Raw genomic sequence first — 18,466 nt, forward strand, 5'->3', positions numbered from 1 at the left:
TTGTGTCACTACCGAAACGAAGTTAAATCCGAAAAAATCACTAAGTGTGGAGGCCAAAATTGTTCCCCCAAAAACCTGCTAGGAGTACGTTTCAGGCAATTTAAAGTTGATTGGTAGTACTTTGTAGTGACTTTTTTCTGGTCCCTAACATTCATCGAGCTCTGGACTTAGTAATTTTTTTTCTCGTTTCGGTAGTGACACCATTGTGTCACTACCGAAACGAAGTTAAATCCGAAAAAATCACTAAGTGTGGAGGCCAAAATTGTTCCCCCAAAAACCTGTGAGGAGTACGTTTCAGGAAATTTAAAGTTGATTGGCAGTACTTTGTAGTGACCTTTTTTTTGGTCCCTAACATTCATCGAGCTCTGGACTTAGTCTTTTTTTTTTCTCGTTTCGATAGTGACACCATTGTGTCACTACCGAAACGAAGTTAAATCCGAAAAAATCACTAAGTGTGGAGGCCAAAATTGTTCCCCCAAAAACCTGTTAGGAGTACGTTTCAGGCAATTTAAAGTTGATTGGTAGTACTTTGTAGTGACTTTTGTTTGGGTCCCTAACATTCATCGAGCTCTGGACTTAGTCATTTTTTTTTTCGTTTCGGTACTGACACCATTGTGTCACTACCGAAACAAAGTTAAATCCGAAATAATCACTAAGTGTGGAGGCCAAAATTGTTCCCCTAAAAACCTGTTAGGAGTACGTTTCAGGCAATTTAAAGTTGATTGGTAGTACTTTGTAGTGACTTTTTTTTGGTCCCTAACATTCATCGAGCTCTGGACTTAGTAATTTTTTTTTTTCGTTTCGGTAGTGACCGAAACAAAGTTAAATCCGAAAAAATCACTAAGTGTGGAGGCCAAAATTGTTCCCCCAAAAACCTGTTAAGAGTACGTTTCAGGAAATTTAAAGTTGATTGGTAGTACTTTGTAGTGACTTTTTTTTGGGTCCCTAACATTCATTGAGCTCTGGACTTAGTCATTTTTTCTTCCGTTTCGGTAGTGACACCATTGTGTCACTACCGAAACGAAGTTAAATCCGAAAAAATCACTAAGTGTGGAGGCCAGAATTGTTCCCCCAAAAACCTGTTAGGAGTATGTTTCAGGCAATTTAAAGTTGATTGGTAATACTTTGTAGTGACTTTTTTTGGTCCCTAACATTCATAGAGCTCTAGACTTATTTTTTTTTTTTCCGTTTCGGTAGTGACACCATTGTGTCACTACCGAAACGAAGTTAAATCCGAAAAAATCACTAAGTGTGGAGGCCAAAATTGTTCCCCCAAAAACCTGTTAGGAGTACGTTTCAGGAAATTTAAAGTTGATTGGTAGTACTACCAATCAACTTTTTTTTCGTTTCGGTAGAGACACCATTGTGTCACTACCGAAACGAAGTTAAATCCGAAAAAATCACTAAGTGTGGAGGCCAAAATTGTTCCCCCAAAAACCTGCTAGGAGTACGTTTCAGGCAATTTAAAGTTGATTGGTAGTACTTTGTAGTGACTTTTTTTCTGGTCCCTAACATTCATCGAGCTCTGGACTTAGTAATTTTTTTTCGTTTCGGTACTACCGAAACGAAGTTAAATCCGAAAAAATCACTAAGTGTGGAAGCCAAAATTGTTCCCCCAAAAACCTGTTAGGGGTACGTTTCAGGCAATTTAAATTTGATGTGTAGTACTTTGTAGTGACTTTTTTTTTGGTCCCTAACATTCATCGAGCTCTGGACTTAGTCTTTTTTTTTTCTCGTTTCGGTAGTGACACCATTGTGTCACTACCGAAACGAAGTTAAATCCGAAAAAATCACTAAGTGTGGAGGCCAAAATTGTTCCCCCAAAAACCTGTGAGGAGTACGTTTCAGGAAATTTAAAGTTGATTGGCAGTACTTTGTAGTGACCTTTTTTTTGGTCCCTAACATTCATCGAGCTCTGGACTTAGTCTTTATTTTTTTTCGTTTCGGTAGTGACACCATTGTGTCACTACCGAAACGAAGTTAAATCCGAAAAAATCACTAAGTGTGGAGGCCAAAATTGTTCCCCCAAAAACCTGTTAGGAGTACGTTTCAGGCAATTTAAAGTTGATTGGTAGTACTTTGTAGTGACTTTTGTTTGGGTCCCTAACATTCATCGAGCTCTGGACTTAGTCATTTTTTTTTCGTTTCGGTACTGACACCATTGTGTCACTACCGAAACAAAGTTAAATCCGAAATAATCACTAAGTGTGGAGGCCAAAATTGTTCCCCCAAAAACCTATTAGGAGTACGTTTCAGGCAATTTAAAGTTGATTGGTAGTACTTTGTAGTGACTTTTTTTTGGGTCCCTAACATTCATCGAGCCGGTAGTGACACCATTGTGTCACTACCGAAACGAAGTTAAATCCGAAAAAATCACTAAGTGTGGAGGCCAAAATTGTTCCCCCAAAAACCTGTTAGGAGTACGTTTCAGGCAATTTAAAGTTGATTGGTAATACTTTGCAGTGACCTTTTTTTTGGTCCCTAACATTCATCGAGCTCTGGACTTCGTCTTTTTTTTTTTTCGTTTCGGTAGTGACACCATTGTGTCACTACCGAAACGAAGTTAAATCCGAAAAAATCACTAAGTGTGGAGGCCAAAATTGTTCCCCCAAAAACCTGTTAGGAGTACGTTTCAGGCAATTTAAAGTTGATTGGTAGTACTTTGTAGTGACTTTTGTTTGGGTCCCTAACATTCATCGAGCTCTGGACTTAGTCATTTTTTTTTCGTTTCGGTTCTGACACCATTGTGTCACTACCGAAACGAAGTTAAATCCGAAATAATCACTAAGTGTGGAGGCCAAAATTGTTCCCCCAAAAACCTGTTAGGAGTACGTTTCAGGCAATTTAAAGTTGATTGGTAGTGACTTTTTTTTTGGTCCCAAACATTCAACGAGCTCTGGACTTAGTCAATTTTTTTCCGTTTCGGTAGTGACACTACCGAAACGGAAAAAAAAATTGTTCCCCCAAAAATCTGTTAGGAATACGTTTCAGGCAATTTAAAGTTGATTGGTAGTGACTTTTTTTTTGGTCCCTAACATTCATCGAGCTCTGGACTTAGTAATTTTTTTTCCGTTTCGGTAGTGACACTACCGAAACGGAAAAAAAATTGTTCCCCCAAAAACCTGTTAAGAGTACGTTTCAGGCGATTTAAAGTTGATTGGTAGTAACTTTTTTTTTGGTCCCTAACATTCATCGAGCTCTGGACTTAGTAATTTTTTTTCCGTTTCGGTAGTGACACTACCGAAACAAAAAAAAATGTTCCCCCAAAAACCTGTTAGGAGTACGTTTCAGGCGATTTAAAGTTGATTGGTAGTGACTTTTTTTTTGGTCCCTAACATTCATCTAGCTCTGGACTTAGTAATTTTTTTTCCGTTTCGGTAGTGACACTAACGAAACGAAGAAAAATAATTGTTCCCCCAAAAACCTGTTAGGAATACGTTTCAGGCAATTTAAAGTTGATTGGTAGTGACTTTTTTTTTGGTCCCTAACATTCATCGAGCTCTGGACTTAGTCATTTTTTTTCCGTTTCGGTAGTGACACTACCGAAACGGAAAAAAAATTGTTCCCCCAAAAACCTGTTAGGAGTACGTTTCAGGCGATTTAAAGTTGATTGGTAGTGACTTTTTTTTTGGTCCCTAACATTCATCGAGCTCTGGACTTAGTAATTTTTTTTCCGTTTCGGTAGTGACACTACCGAAACAAAAAAAAATGTTCCCCCAAAAACCTGTTAGGAGTACGTTTCAGGCGATTTAAAGTTGATTGGTAGTGACTTTTTTTTTGGTCCCTAACATTCATCGAGCTCTGGACTTAGTAATTTTTTTTCCGTTTCGGTAGTGACACTACCGAAACAAAAAAAAATGTTCCCCCAAAAACCTGTTAGGAGTACGTTTCAGGCGATTTAAAGTTGATTGGTAGTGACTTTTTTTTTTGTCCCTAACATTCATCGAGCTCTGGACTTAGTAATTTTTTTTTCCGTTTCGGTAGTGACACTACCGAAACGAAAAAAAAGTTGTTCCCCCAAAAACCTGTTAGGAGTACGTTTCAGGCGATTTAAAGTTGATTGGTAGTGACTTTTTTTTTGGTCCCTAACATTCATCGAGCTCTGGACTTAGTAATTTTTTTTTTCGTTTCGGTAGTGACACTACCGAAACGAAAAAAAAATGGTTCCCCCAAAAACCTGTTAGGAGTACGTTTCAGGCGATTTAAAGTTGATTGGTATTATTATTTTTTTGGTCCCTAACATTCATCGAGCTCTGGACTTAGTAATTTTTTTTCCGTTTCGGTAGTGACACTACCGAAACGAAAAAAAAATCGGGTAGCACTTTACAATAATGACCCATTATAAAGCATTTATAAACGTTTATAAGTAGTTTGTAGACTATTAACAAATCATTAACAACCTGTTTGTTGACATTCGTAAATGATTACTAAAACCTTTATAACTACAGTTACAAATCATTTGTAAAGTATTAGTAAGTAGTGAACTATTCATGAATAAGCCATTTATATACATCTGTAAAAGATTATTAAATCATTTGTAACGACCCATTCTAAAGCATTTATAAACGTTTATAAGCAGTTTGTAGACTATTAACAAATCATTAACAACCTGTTTATTGACATTCGTAAATGATTACTAAAACCTTTATAACTACGGTTACAAATCATCTATAAAGGTATTAGTAACTATTCATGAATAAGCCATTTATAATACATCTGTAAATGATTATTAAATCATTTGTAACTGATGTTACATAATATATACAAGCTATTGGTAGCTTGTTCATGTTTAACATATGCTTTGTTAAACATTCCTAAAGTATCTATAAATCCTTAGTACATGTTATTATGTGCCCTATAGTAAAGTGAAGACAGTTCATCATTTAAAACTGTCTGTTAATGTGTTTGTTCATGTTTAACATGCTTTGTAAAACATTCCTAAAATATCTATAAATCCTTTGTACATGTTATTATGTGCCCTACAGTAAAGTGAAGACAGTTCATCATTTATGACTGTCTGTTAATGTGGACTTTCTCCTTACCTGTTGCAAACTACCTGGCTTTCATGAATGCAGACACCAAACAATTACTAGAATTATCATTCATGTTAAGCAAATGATGCGTAAGACATTCGTAAAGAGTATGTAAACCATTTGTGGTGTTAGGGACCAAAAAAGTCACTACAAAGTACTACCAATCAACTCTAAATTGCCTGAAACGTACTCCTAACAGGTTTTTGGGGGGACGATTTTGGCCTCCACACTTAGTGATTATTTCGGATTTAACTTTCGTTTCGGTGGTGACCAACTTTCGTTTCGGTAGTTTGATTACAAAATGTAAGTTGTGTAAAAAATAATCTGACTATACTAAGTTGTTATTTGTTTGTTTAAGTCAGGCTATACTCTACTCAGAGTCATAAGTTTACAAAATGTACTAAAGTACAGTGAACGTTTGTGCGGTTTGTCTTCATCACTGAGAATAACGTACATGTAAACTGATGTCATGTGCAGTTGGGGTGAAGAAACACAACCATTTCACTCCTAATAATACCTATTTGATTTGACATCCTGACTTGCTGCTGTAGCTGAGGCTTGAACCTGTTACCTGCGGCTCACTAGTCAGTGACTCTATCCATTCACCTACAGCCGTTTCCTTGGAATCTGTGGTTCTGAAACGTTTTGTTGTCAACCCCCCAAATTGACATGTATTTAGGCAGTGGACCCCAATGTGAAAAGATGTAGTGTCAGGGCCCCCCATGAAAAAGATTTATATTTATGCTGTAACACATTTTTTTAAAGTTATTTGTCTTGTCTGTTGTTCAAGTCAAACCACCAGGAAGGCTGTACTTGTCAGCCATCTGTTAGCTCAATGGGTTGAGACGCAGTATTCATGATCCAGAGGCCATGAGTTCAAATCCCATTGATGTCTTTCCTATGATTCTTTCCTTTGCAGACTGGCTTCCAGAAGACCAACTGAAAACTACCAGGAAGGCTATATTTGTCATCCAACTGTTAGCTCAATGGGTTGAGACGCAGTATACATGATCCAGAGGCCATGAGTTCAAATCCCATTGATGTCTTTCCTATGATTCTTTCCTTTGCAGACTGGCTTCCAGAAGATCAACTGAAAACTACCAGGAAGGCTGTACTTGTCAGCCATCTGTTAGCTCAATGGGTTGAGACGCAGTATTCATGATCCAGAGGCCATGAGTTCAAATCCCATTGATGTCTTTCCTATGATTCTTTCCTTTGCAGACTGGCTTCCAGAAGATCAAGTGAAAACTACCAGGAAGGCTGTACTTGTCAGCCATCTGTTAGCTCAATGGGTTGAGACGCAGTATTCATGATCCAGAGGCCATGAGTTCAAATCCCATTGATGTCTTTCCTATGATTCTTTCCTTTGCAGACTGGCTTCCAGAAGATCAACTGAAAACTACCAGGAAGGCTGTACTTGTCAGCCATCTGTTAGCTCAATGGGTTGAGACGCAGTATAAATGATCCAGAGGCCATGAGTTCAAATCCCACTGGTGTCTTTACTGTGATGCTTTCCTTTGCAGACTAACTTCTAGAAAAACAAGTTAAAACCACCAGGAAACCTGTAACTCTCAGCCAACAGCTTAGCTCAACTGGTAGAGCGTCTGTCCAATAACATGACTTGACTTGACTTGAGTGGGTTCGATTCCCACTCGAGTCAAGTGTCCCCGGTAACTTGAGGCAACGGATAAATTGACTGATATCCTTAGTGATGCTTCCCTTTGCAGACTAACTTCTAGAAAAACAAGTTAAAACCACCAGGAAACTTGTAACTCTCAGCCAACAGCTTAGCTCAACTGGTAGAGCGTCTCCTACAAGTTATTCTACGGATATCAGTAAATTTATCCGTTGCCCCAAGTTACCGGGGACACTTGACTCGAGTGGGAATCGAACCCACTCAAGTCAAGTCAAGTCATGTTATTGGACAGACGCTCTACCAGTCGAGCTATGCTGTTGTTACAGGTTTCCTGGTGGTTTTAACTTGTTTTCTAGAAGTTAGTCTGCAAAGGGAAGCATCACTAAGGATATCAGTCAATTTATCCGTTGCCCCAAGATACCGGGGACACTTGACTCGAGTGGGAATCGAACCCACTCAAGTCAAGTCAAGTCAAGTCATATTATTGGACAGACGCTCTACCAGTTGAGCTATGCTGTAGGCTGAGAGTTACAGGTTTCCTGGTGGTTTTAACTTGTTTTTCTAGAAGTTAGTCTGCAAAGGGAAGCATCACTAAGGATATCAGTCAATTTATCCGTTGCCCCAAGTTACCGGGGACACTTGACTCGAGTGGGAATCGAACCCACTCAAGTCAAGTCAAGTCATGTTATTGGACAGACGCTCTACCAGTTGAGCTATGCTGTTGGCTGAGAGTTACATGTTTTCTGGTGGTTTTAACTTGTTTTTCTAGAAGTTAGTCTGCAAAGGGAAGCATCACTAAGGATATCAGTCAATTTATCCGTTGCCCTAAGTTACCGGGGACACTTGACTCGAGTGGGAATCGAACCCACTCAAGTCAAGTCATGTTATTGGACAGACGCTCTACCAGTTGAGCTAAGCTGTTGGCTGAGAGTTACAGGTTTCCTGGTGGTTTTAACTTGTTATTCTAGAAGTTAGTCTGCAAAGGAAAGCATCACAGTAAAGACACCAGTGGGATTTGAACTCATGGCCTCTGGATCATGTATACTGCGTCTCAACCCATTGAGCTAACAGATGGCTGACAAGTACAGCCTTCTTGGTAGTTTTCACTTGATCTTCTGGAAGCCAGTCTGCAAAGGAAAGAATCATAGGAAAGACATCAATGGGATTTGAACTCATGGCCTCTGGATCATGAATACTGCGTCTCAACCCATTGAGCTAACAGATGGCTGACAAGTACAGCCTTCCTGGTAGTTTTCAGTTGATCTTCTGGAAGCCAGTCTGCATAGGAAAGAATCATAGGAAAGACATCAATGGGATTTGAACTCATGGCCTCTGAATCATGAATACTGCGTCTCAACCCATTGAGCTAACAGATGGCTGACAAGTACAGCCTTCCTGGTAGTTTTCAGTTGATCTTCTGGAAGCCAGTCTGCAAAGGAAAGAATCATACGAAAGACATCAAAGGGATTTGAACTCATGGCCTCTGGATCATGAATACTGCGTCTCAACCCATTGAGCTAACAGATGGCTGACAAGTACAGCCTTCCTGGTGCTTTGACTTGAACAACAAACAAGACAAATAACTTTAAAAAAATGTGTTACAGCATAAATATAAATCTTTTTCATGGGGGGCCCTGACACTACATCTTTTCACATTGGGGTCCACTGCCCAAATACATGTCAATTTGGGGGGTTGACAACAAAACGTTTCAGAACAACTGATTCCAAGGAAACAGCTGTAGGTGAATGGATAGAGTCACTGACTAGTGAGCCGCAGGTAACAGGTTCAAGCCTCAGCTACAGCAGCAAGTCAGGATGTCAAATCAAATAGGTATTATTAGGAGTGAAATGGTTGTGTTTCTTCACCCCAACTGCACATGACATCAGTTTACATGTACGTTATTTTCAGTGATGAAGACAAACCGCACAGACGTTCACTGTACTTTAGTACATTTTGTAAACTTATGACTCTGAGTAGAGTATAGCCTGACTTAAACAAACAAATAACAACTTAGTATAGTCAGATTATTTTTTACACAACTTACATTTTGTAATCAAACTACCGAAACGAAAGTTGGTCACCACCGAAACGAAAGTTACATCCGAAATAATCACTAAGTGTGGAGGCCAAAATCGTCCCCCCAAAAACCTGTTAGGAGTTCCGTTTCGGTAGTGACACTACCGAAACGAAAAAAAAATTGTTCCCCCAAAAACCTGTTAGGAGTACGTTTCAGGCAATTTAAAGTTGATTGGTAGTGACTTTTTTTTTGGTCCCTAACATTCATCGAGCTCTGGACTTAGTAATTTTTTTTCCGTTTCTGTAGTGACACTACCGAAACGAAAAAAAAATTGTTCCCCCAAAAACCTGTTAGGAGTACGTTTCAGGCAATTTAAAGTTGATTGGTAGTGACTTTTTTTTTGGTCCCTAACATTCATCGAGCTCTGGACTTAGTAATTTTTTTTCCGTTTCGGTAGTGACACTACCGAAACGAAAAAAAAAATGTTCCCCCAAAAACCTGTTAGGAGTACGTTTCAGGCAATTTAAAGTTGATTGGTAGTCACTTTTTTTTTGGTCCCTAACATTGTAATGGCTATTTCAGAATGCCAACCTGTTCGAAATCCTCTATGTATCTATCTATATTTTGGCCCTAGAATAGTAGCCACACAGCAGGGTTCTTTAGTCAAGTCAACAACTCTTCTCAGCTACAGCTGTCAATCTAACAGCTGAGCTCTGTCCCCCATGCTCCTATCACGGTGTCAGCGATTTGTATGTGTGTAGCTATGTCTGTGTCGATCTTATCTGTAGTCCAGACCTTCTATGACCATTTAGGAGAGCATCTTTAACTGTGTATGTGTCTCTCTTATAATTAGTACATACCTTATATGACTATTTAGGATAGTATCTTTGGTACAATGTGGGGTATAAAGACTGTGTAAGATGGGTGTTTAGGAGGCTTGTGCCCCGAATGGGCTGTTGGTCAGGCCAGGAGGCCTGGCTCTACCGATCTGTGTATGCTGTCTCTCTGTTGAAACTCTTCCTAATAAATGAGCTACAACTTCATCCGAATGGAATATTATTATTAATAATATTGCTATAACATTGTGTGTCTGTCTGTGTGGCAGTGTGTGTGTGTGTGTGTGTGTGTGTGTGTGTGTGTATGTGTGTGTGTGTGTGTGTGTGTGTGTGTGTGTGTGTGTGTGTGTGTGTGTGTGTGTGTGTGTGTGTGTGTGTGTGTGTGTGTGTGTGTGTGTGTGTCTCTCTGTCACACAGAGTGTCTGTGTTTCACTCTATTGTCTGCACGACACAGACGTCCTTGCGCACATCTGTTGTCCTCAGGTGGACGTCCTCTGCTGTTGCATTGGCCTTCACATCACACTCTTTGCCCTCATTGCCTTTCACCTTCACATTGCTTCACCTCCACAAACAGCACCACACACTATATACACCGCAACATACATGTGTGTGCAATTCTTTCCGTCTCCACCCCTCATTCCTATGTACATCTTCACACTGAACACTAGCTACCTACTACACCAGCCCCCAATATCTATCACTTACATCACACAGACTGCCTTACTACACGCACCTCTCATCCACACTGCATAGCCAACTGTCTTCACTTCTCAGCTCAACTCCTCGCAAAGAACACACGCTGCCAGCAGCACCAACCGCAGCCCAACACACCGAGACGCTCCTTGAGACTTTTGCGCCAGGCTGCAGCCACAGCACAACCTTCCTTGCAGCTGTCTCCCAAACAAACACTTATGCTCTTCTCCACTCTTGCACACATTCTCTCCACTGCACTGTCATACACCCTATACTCACACACCACATACATGCACACAGTCTGGGTATGTGTCTCCCTGTGCATTGCGTGTGTGCGTGTGTGTGTGTGCATGTTCTGTCTGCAACACACAGCCCTCTTTGCCCTTATCTCTGCTCCTCAGTTGCCCCTCCTCTGCACTTCCATGCACTTCACATTCCACATGACGGCAGAGTCATTTCACACATGCCCTATAACTAATACACTGCTTCCCCCTCCACAAACAGCACACCACACTACATACACACCAACATGCAACGCCTGCATGTACTACTCTCTCCACCCACACCCCTATCTACATTTGCCTGCCAAAGGGCCTGACCGTGCAATGGTATCTGCTGAAGCGGATGGCGTCCAACCGGCACGTGATGAGATTCGCGAGTATGTGGACATGCGGTCAGTTGGATCCAGTGAGGCCTGCTGGAAACTCTTCTCCTTCAACATATCAAAGAACCACCCTCCTGTCAAAGCCCTCCGCCTGCATCTGAAAGAGCAGCACCAAGTCTATTTTGCCCATGGTCATGAGGAGACTGTGGTGCAGCAGGAGAGGGCCACAGAGTTGACTGCTTTCTTCGACAACAATGACAAAGAGAAAGCCCTCGCAGGTCCACACTTCGACCCTACAACCATGCCGCGTTATGTTGACATGCCTTCAGAAATACACCTACCTACCACAAACCAAAAAATGGAAGCTCAGAAAAAAAAGGCAGTCGGGTCCACACCGTCAACCCCGTGGCAGGCGACGTCTTCTACTTGAGAATGCTACTCCACCATGACCACTGCAGAGGGAAAACAAGTTTTGACGACCTCTACTCCCTCAATGGCAGGACCCTGGAAACCTACAAGGAAGTGTGCAGGGAGCTCGGCCTATTGGATGATGACAACGAGTGGGCCACTGTCCTCACTGAGGCTGCAATCACACAGCTGTGCCCACAGATTTGTCTCTTATTCGTAATCATCCTCCTCTTCTGCCAACCAGCTGACCCCAAAACACTGTTCAACGACAACTGGTCACAGTGGACTGATGATTTCAAGCGCACAGCACAGTGTAGGAATCTCTCCTTCACTGAGGACCAGCTGAAAACCATGGTCCGAGTGGATCTACAAGCCTCACTCCAGTCACATCACCAGGACCTCCACGACGTTTTCCTGGAACCAATGACTGATGCTGAAAAGGCCACTGTCCATGGGCTGGTCAACATGGAAGACGCCCTCATCCGTGAAGAAATGAACTACGATGTGTGCGAGATCTCCGCCACTGTGGAGGCAACAATACCAAAGTTCACTACAGCACAACAACAGATTTACGAACAGATTCATGTCAGCTGTCACACAACAACAAAGCCTACAAGTCTTCATATCTGCACGTGGAGGCTGCGGTAAAACCTTCCTGCTCAATGCCCTCCTAGATGCAGTGCGGAGTCTGGAACCAGGTGGCTGCATTGCCCTTGCCATGGCCACCACTGGCATTGCAGCCCAACTCCTTCACCTCGGCAGAACGCTCCATTCGCGCCTGAAAGCTCCTCTCCACCTCACAAAGAACACTACCTTGAACATCACAGCACAGAGCAGCCTGGCCAAACTACTACGCCGCTCACGTCTCCTGCTGATTGATGAAGCCACCATGATGCACCGCCACCTGCTAGAGGCACTTGACCGCTCACTGCAAGACCTACTCCAGAAGCCAAACACTCCATTTGGTGGCAAAATTATTGTCTTGGCAGGTGACTTCCGACAGTGTCTCCCAGTGATTCGAGGGGCCAATGAGGGCCAGATTATAGACAGCTGCCTGAACAATTCCACACTCTGGGAAAAATTCTCCATCTTCTCCCTCACAGAAAACATGCGCATCAAGGCCAGTGGAGACCCACGTCTGGAGGACTTCGACACGTGGACCCTCAGCCTTGGCGATGGCACAGCAAATGATGCCAACGACTTCGTCTCCATCCCTGAAAGCATGCGTTTCCACATTCAACCTAACACAGATCGCAACAACGTCGCAGAGGCCACATCCATGAAAGAATTTTGCAACACAGTGTTTCCAGACTTGCCTACCAACTACGCACGCACTGACTGGCTGCACGGCAGATCACTGCTTGCCCCTACCAACAAAGAGGTGGACACCATCAATGACATCATGGAGACCTGGATGCCAGGTATGGCTACCAAGCTCACCAGTGCTGACACCCTGGTGGACTACCAAGATGTTATGCGCTTCACCATCGAATATCTCAACACCCTCTGCCCCAGTGGATTTCCCCGCCACATCATCACCCTCAAGCCTGGAATGCCCTTGATGCTACTCCGCAACATCAGCCCTAAAGACGGACTGTGCAATGGCACCAAACTCTTCTTCCAGAGGTCCCTCAACAACAAGCTCCTGCTGTGCACAATCGCAGCCACACAAAAGGAAGTCTTGATCCCTCGCATCAAGTTCCTTCCTGAAGCTGGACAGTTCCCTTTTGACTGGGCCAGACGACAGTTTCCGATCCGCACTGCTTTTGCCACCACCATCAACAAGTCCCAAGGGCAGACCCTCAGAAGAGTGGGAGTCTGGCTACAGTCCCCTGTCTTCAGCCACGGACAGCTTTATGTTGCCAGTTCAAGGACGGGTGACCCAGCAGCCATGACGTTTGCCATACCGCACCAGACATACCACACTAAAATGTGGTTTTCAAACAAGTGCTTCTTCCACATTGAGGTAAAAGTCTTGCATTCTTCCATGTGCCATTTGTAATTGCTCTACATAATTGACAATACCTACCGCTTCACACTTAACACAAATCACTGTCTTCACTGTCACATGATCCATAGTGGACGTCTCACATTGTGTGCTTCCTTCCCGCCTTCTCCATTTCTCCCATTCTGCAGCCTCTGTCATGGATGACTATCTGTGTAACCTCAGCCCGTTGCAACTTCCCTTCATGGTCAAGTGCTCCTTCACAAAGAGGTACGTCTGCTGCATTGTCACATGTGCCATTTCTCATTCATCTACATTGTCACATGTGCCATTTCTCATTCATCTACATAAGTGCTGCTGACAATGACGCAAATTACCACTTCACAGACATTTCACTGCCTTGCCCGCACACCAGCGCCCGTTCCAGAGACCATCTCACAGCAGTCCTCCACCACCTGCAGTGGCCCCCCGTCAAACAAACAATCCACTTGAAAACACTACTATTACTACAGTTTTCCCCCCTAATCAACGTGACGATGAGCTGACTAATTGGTGGTTGCCAAAGTCGTTGTGATACAGGGATACACTTTTATCCCGCACTGTTCCAACAACTTCTGGCACCACATAGGTCACAACCCCCTTCTGCTCATCACACAGCACCACAACCGCTGTCATCAAAGTCACCGCTGCCATTCAGCCATTCTGCAGAGCCTCTCATGACAACCTGCGCCACCTGCCGGCCTTGCAGCTTCTTTCCTGGACTACTGCTTCGTCCCCCTTGAGGCAAGGTTCATGCATAGTTACATTCCTTTCTCATAAATCCACATAACTAATAGTGCTGCTGCTTAACACTTCACACACATATCACTGCCTTTCACATAATCCCTCTTCAACATGTCACATTGTGTGGTTGATTCCTGGCTGCTCTTTCACTCCCATTCTGCAGGCCCTGCATTGCCAATCTCTGGAACCTGATGACGTGCCAACTTCCTTTCATCATGGACATCTGCTTCTTCTCCATTGAGGTACATCTGTTGCATTTTTCCATGTGTCATTTATGCTTGCACTACATAATTGTCAAGGCCTACCACTTCACACAAAAGACGCTTCCTTTACTGTTACATGCTCTATGCTGGCCATCCACATTATGTCCTTCTTCCTGCCTTTCTCCCATTCTGCAGGCTCTGCCATGAATGCCATCGATGGAAACTGCATCCCTCACAACATTCCTTCATGGGGAAGTACTCCTTCACAAATTAGGTACATCTGTTGCATTGTCACCTGTGCCATATCTCATTGACCTACATCACCGATGCAGACAATGCTTCTCACCACTTCACTAATACACCACTAGCTTACGTTTCACCTGTTCCCTGATGGACATGCCAGACTGCGTGCTTGACTCCTGCCTTCTCCTTCTCTCCCATTCCGCAGGCCCAGCCATGACAAGCTGTCGTCCTCAGCACGTTGCCACTGTCTGCAACACCTGCTCACTCCTACATCATTTTCTACAAATACAAAATCTCATGCAAATAAACTCCTCACTTCGTCACATGCAATTCCGTCTATGTCATTTATCTCACATTATTGCACTTCCTTTTCACATGTCATCACAACACATCTTTTCAAAATATCCATTCCTATGCAAGGCCCAGTAGCAAACAAAAAAGCACACAACCTCGCAAGCTATTCCGCCCTACGTACACACAACACTCACTCACACGATCAGGTGGCAATAAGGTGAGTCTGCAATGAGCCAATATTCACAACGCCTCTTTGCAAACAACAGAATCCCACGATCCACCTCCCTTAAAGGAGCATACATCCCATCTTAATGCCCACTCTGTGCTACAGCGACACTAACACAAAGACAGACACACGTAGGCACCAGCGAACGCAAAGCCCCGCGCAACGGCTGGGGTCTCGGGGGGGCGTAGTCCCCCGAGACTCTAATAAATGGATAAAGTGGTTAAAATGTTTATGATGCTACCTTAACTACTCTAGCTGGGAACCCCCTGAAATCCCCCCAAGGACCCCACTTTGAGACAGGCTAAGAGCTTGTAGCTGCGTTAGCATCTGGAACCGTATCCATCACACTGTAAGAGCTGGTGTGTGGACTTCACGTCTGATAAACCATTACAATACCAGTGGTCCTCAAACTTTTACGTTTCAAGGACCACCATAACGGGTCCATTTGGTTCCATTTGTACACTAAAGAGTTACAGACCTGTAATGGTCCATTTGGTCATCAACAATTATAATGATAATGAAGGATCCCAACCCTACACAATGAACATAAAGAATAAAACAAACCATGTAAGGGTCAATACAACATTATGAACATAAAGATAAAATAAACCACATAAGGGGAAATACAACACTATGAACAAAGAATTAAACAAACCATGTAAGGGTAAATACAACACAATGAACGTAAATAATAAAACATAAAACCATAAAGGGTAAATACAACAGACAATATAAAATGGTAAATACAACACTATGAGCAGGGCACTGCAGGGAATTGAACCCCATCCCGGTAAACCAGGAGAACCACACCAGAGCCTTTGTTTTTATGTTATTTACAAATCATGGTAACATTCACTCATTTACATTTCAACAGTGAAGTCACTTCACAATTTTCAATGTAGATATTCATCTATACTCTTTGTCCAGAGTGACTCACAATAAACAAGGTAAACACATACATAGAATACAATCACATTCAAATACAGTAAATGGAAGTTAAAAAAGTCAAAACATACATTACAACTGAAATATTTTTTGTGCAAATATTACATAATTTCCAATGATATTATCCATATCCAAGACTAATGCTATTATGTAATTTTGACAAGCCTATGAAGTCATGACGACCAAGAAGAAAACAGGAAAACAATAACCCAAAATGTCAATAATTAACATTACAATAAAAAAGGAGAAAAACTAAAACAAAATACAGATAAGATACAATAAACTAACAGATATTCAAATTAATATTAATTAAAAAAAAACTCTTGCTGACCTCCCTCATCTATCCCGTCACAGTTCATCCTTTTACCAATTTAGTTTATCCACTTAACAAGGTTGCCATGTTAAAGGACAAGTCCGGACTAGAATAACAGACTTTTGTCCTACTTTTATTGATCCCAAATGACTGGCCATGGAAAATTCATGAACAGGCCATAAATAGGTAGCCATGTTTTCACTCCACACAAACTTTAAGGAAAACTCCTTAGACAGAGATTAAGAAAATATATTTGCATTTTATTTGTTCATGCTCATAAAGCGCTCCAAGAGCTAAGTGAAAAGTGCAGCAGCAAACTTTTGGGTCAAAGGACCATCGTCAGTGCCTCGCCTACTGACCGCCGTGAATAATGAAGCTTTACCCGCAAATGACAACACATAAATCCACATCACATACAGCGCCTATGGTCATATGTGATGTGGACTGACGTGATGAAGACTTACCTGCACATGACTGAAGTGACGTGAAATGATAAGACGAGACGCAAATCAAATTACGCAAAATGAAACGAGACATAAATCCACATCACATACTACACTACACTACACTAGACATACACTATGGTCATTATGTGATGTGGACTGACGTAATGAAGCTTTAACCGCAAATGATTAGATCTGATGATATAGCACTGACGATGGTCCTATGACCTAAATGTTTGCTGCTGCACTTTTCACTTTGATCCCTTGGAGCACTTTATGATCATGAAACGAATAAAATAAAAATAGCTTTTCTTTGTCTCCGTCTAAGGAGTTTGTGGAACGAGTCTTTTTTTCTGCCAGTTTTGCTTTGGTTTTGAGACCAGCTACAGTCAGTAAATATTCCTCTTTTTCCTTTTAGTTTCCTACAATAAAAAAAAAAGAAAGAAATGTACAGAAATAAAAGGTTATTTTTCAAAGGAACCTCATATATTTAAGGAAACATGGAACAAAATGGACCCTTGTCCACTGTTTCCCAAGTTATGGGTCGGGACTCAATAATGGGTCGTGGACACATTTTCTTGGGTCATGAGTAAATAACCCCCCCCCCCCAACCTGTTAATTAAGTATTCAATCAAAGCTTCCAGCAGGTTATTGGCCTGTGGATTACGGTTCATTGAACATTGTAATGTATTAAATACATTTGAAATGACATAGGTTTGTTCTGAATGGATTAGATATGACATATTGGAATATTGTTGATGTCCAAAAAACATTATAAAAAGTGAAAATAGCCGATATACAAGATCAATGTCACAAAATAAAGAAAAACATTCAAAATAATGTCATTTAAGAAAATGCTAAATAAGAAATTCCATGAAGAAAAGAAAATAATGAAAATCTACAAGAGTGAAGATCTACAAGCTCAAACTAATTTCATAAAGTAAATTCAAAAAAGAAAAGCAATTCCATAAAGTAGGGGAATCATGTGTTTAACATACAACTTATATTTAGTTGACATTTAAACCAGTGGTTCTCCTCCTAAATATTTGGCAAAAACATTAAGATTTAATATAAAAAAGTTATAATAAATAAATAATTTATACTAAGTTAGTACCAATGGATTGATTGGTCTTTAAAGCATGCTCTGGAAAGGCCCACCCATCTGTCCACTTAACACGGCTGCCATGTTAAGTGGTCAGATCCAGAATAAGGTTGAGAACCACTGATTTACACATTTCAAAGATCTACAACTACAGCAGAAATGAACATTTAATTAAAGATCTACAACTACGGCAGATGAAAACCTAACCCTATGGATTAAGTACATGAGCAACATGTAATTAAGTTTCACAATTAAGATTGACATTTTTAGAGGAACTTCATTTTATTTAACACTTTTTTAAAGCTCTGTGGACATTGTTTTAATAAAAACCTGATAATGCTTTTAATCGGGTAAACGACATATAGATCATATTTGTTATCAAAAAACAAAAATGTCCACAAAACTTACAAGTGTGAAATAAAATCTTGACTCCTCCAACCAATTTTATATTTTTGAAAATTGTAATAATGTAATCATTTACAGACCATAAATGGGTAGCCATGTTAACATCTTTATAAAAAATAAAAAACGGTCGAAGAAAAGACTCACTCCACAAAAACCTTATGGAAAACTCCTTAGACAAAGACTAAGTAAATATATTAGTGTTTTAATTTTTCATGCTCATAAAGAGCTCCAAGTGCTAAAAGTGAAAGGTGCAGCAGCAAACGTTTGGGTCAAAGGACCATCGTCAGTGCCTCGCCTATTGACCGGCATGAATAATGAAGCTTTACCCACAAACGA

The sequence above is a fragment of the Gymnoscopelus microlampas genome (assembly GCF_963454915.1).
Source record: "Gymnoscopelus microlampas genome assembly, chromosome: 8".
Classification (NCBI taxonomy): domain Eukaryota; kingdom Metazoa; phylum Chordata; class Actinopteri; order Myctophiformes; family Myctophidae; genus Gymnoscopelus; species Gymnoscopelus microlampas.